The 2,562-nt window shown below is 34.0% G+C and overlaps 1 pseudogene; it reads right to left on the bottom strand.

Moving 5' to 3' along the window:
* Window positions 1–1,726: 1,726 nt before the first annotated feature.
* On the bottom strand, window positions 1,727–1,826 carry LOC122128094 (annotated as a pseudogene).
* Window positions 1,827–2,562: the final 736 nt, after the last annotated feature.

Raw genomic sequence — 2,562 nt, 5'->3', positions numbered from 1 at the left:
GAGGCATGGATGGAATTTGTGGCTAGCTAGGTCATTGTACATCTTTCTCTTCCTCTCTCTTTTTCATGGTTCTCATAGATAATATGATTGCTCCATAATTATCTTAATTTATTTTGCTTTTATATTTTTGCTTGCATCATTTCACTTTCTGCTCTGCCATTATCCCAATCATTTTCATAGAAAGCATTATTTCCTATTTTCTCATTCCTAGAATAAGCTGCACATGAAGACACCACTGGTCATCATTTTCAGCCTATAACTTTGAATATAGAGGAAAATCTTTCTCTTTTCTCTATCAATTCCCTATTCACCAGTGAGAATAATTTAGAATAGAAAACATGGAAAAAGAGAAAACAAATCATGGTGAAAAAACAGAAGCAGAAAATTCATTGGATTTTTCTGACCAGTTCAACCAATGTGAATTATTGGGGAAATACATAGGCACCTCATTCCCAGTGGTACTCAAAGTCACTGGTTAGGCAATTCTGATGAAGACAAGGAACAAGATGAAAAAGTGAGGAATGGTATCATTTGCAAGAAAAAAGATGGAGAAGGATCCAAGCAAATTTCTTCGTTGGGCTGCCGAAAATACTCAGCTTACTACAGTGTAGACACTACTTTCCAAAAAGGCCACTCATGTGAATATTAGGAATGAGGATGAGTATACCCCACTTCATTGGCAAGCCTACAATGGACACTTAGACATTGTCCATGAGTTGGTGGCTCGAGGCAGATATTCATGAAATAATTGTCGATGGCCGGACACCCCTGCACAGTGCTTATACATGGAATAATACCAGAATTGCTTCTTTTTTACTTCATCATGATGCAGATACCAATGTCCAAACTAAATGCCTCTTGACCCCCTTGCATCTTGCTGCTGGGAATAGAGGTAAAAAAAATATGCTGGATTGCCTTCTGTTGAACCATTTTATCAAACCAGGTCTGAAGAACAACTTGGAAGAAACTGCATTTGATATTGCAAAAAGCATAATATGTATCACTACATCTTTGAAGTTGTGGAAGGCTGTTGAAATTGTTCTCATATGTTGTAATGGTTCGGTTAAGTTTCTTAAATTTCAAAAATGATGGTCCATCTTTGTGTCCTTCCAAAATATTCTCACAATACAAAGTAACAGCAATATCTTACTGTAAAAATTCATGGATTCCATGGTATTCTTCCAAGTGAATTGCCTGACTTTGATATCAAAATGTATTCAAGACTTGTTTGTATATATCTATAATGATTTCTGCAGAGTTTGTGATTTTTTAAAATCAGAAATAAGTTTAGCTTACCTGTTGAAATGAGTAGTAAAGAAACTAAAAATATTTCTGGTACTTGTCTGAAAAAGTTTATTTTAAAATAGTCTGTATTCTGTTTGTATAATGTCCAAAATCTATTTCATTCTCTCCAAATATAATACTTTGAATTCTACATTGATTTATAATATATAGGTTCAATAATAAATGTGTCGTTTCAGATTGCATTCCATATAGAAACAGTTTAAGATTCCGTTTTTCCTAGGTCCTTATAGTATTTTATTTCTTTGGGATAAAATGACAATGTTATCTAATTTCAAATGTTTTGTAAAGGTTACGCTATGTAAAGGCCTTTCTAAGATGAAGAGTTAATACACTGAAGACAAACTTTTAATTCTATGAACTAAATGTATTCTTTCACTTGTATCTTTGTAATCAACTTTTTAATAACTGTTTTTCATTTCTTGAATCCGAAGAATACTTCACAAATTTCCATATCATCCTTGTGGAAGTGCCATGTAATTCTCTGTATTGTTGCAATTTGGGTAGATGTGCTGCTGAAGCATATAGTATCTTGTAAATTTAAGTAGTTAATGATGCAATCTTAATATAGGCATATATCTTTCGTTGCCTATTTGTAACAAGGAAACCTTATTGTTCCTAGCAATGCTATTGATCTTATTTCCCTAAAATTCTGTGTAGAGTGGGGAAAAATGTATATTGTTTAATCAATTGCTCACATTTCAAACTTTTTTGTCAATGACTATTTTAAGTCTTTTTCATTTTAAACCTGATCATACTTTGAAGCCTTTATAGCTAGGTCCAAAGGTGATGGCTTTTTCAAGTACTTATTTGTCCAACTGAGTTAGATTTGTGGAGCTAAGGGATTCAAAGTAAGCTTTGCTCAAGAGCTACTTCTAAACTTGTGCAGCTTAAAATGTCCCAAATGAGGTCTTACTGGCACAAATGTCTCCCTGACCCTTTCCCATTCTTCCATGTAGGAACAGACACACCAGAGTATCTTACCCTGACAGCAAAGATTGTCTTACTGCAACAAAATTAATCTTAGTTACAGGGATCATAGAGAGATGAACAGTTCAGACAGCACTGTTCAGACTAAAGGTATTTTATCAAAATATAATTGTTTATTATACCTATCATTTCAAAAGTAGCTAAAGCCAAGAAGGTGAAAAATCATTCATATGCATGATTACCTAAAGTCCTGGTCTGTCTACCTTCCAACCAGGCAGGAACTTACACTACAGCATTTACATCACCAAATATTTCCATAGCTGCAGGAGA

The sequence above is a fragment of the Dipodomys spectabilis genome, unplaced genomic scaffold (genome assembly GCF_019054845.1).
Source record: "Dipodomys spectabilis isolate Male_0828 unplaced genomic scaffold, ASM1905484v1 ptg000322l, whole genome shotgun sequence".
In the NCBI taxonomy this organism is placed as follows: Eukaryota; Metazoa; Chordata; class Mammalia; order Rodentia; family Heteromyidae; genus Dipodomys; species Dipodomys spectabilis.
This window is presented reverse-complemented; position numbering and strand designations above follow the sequence as displayed.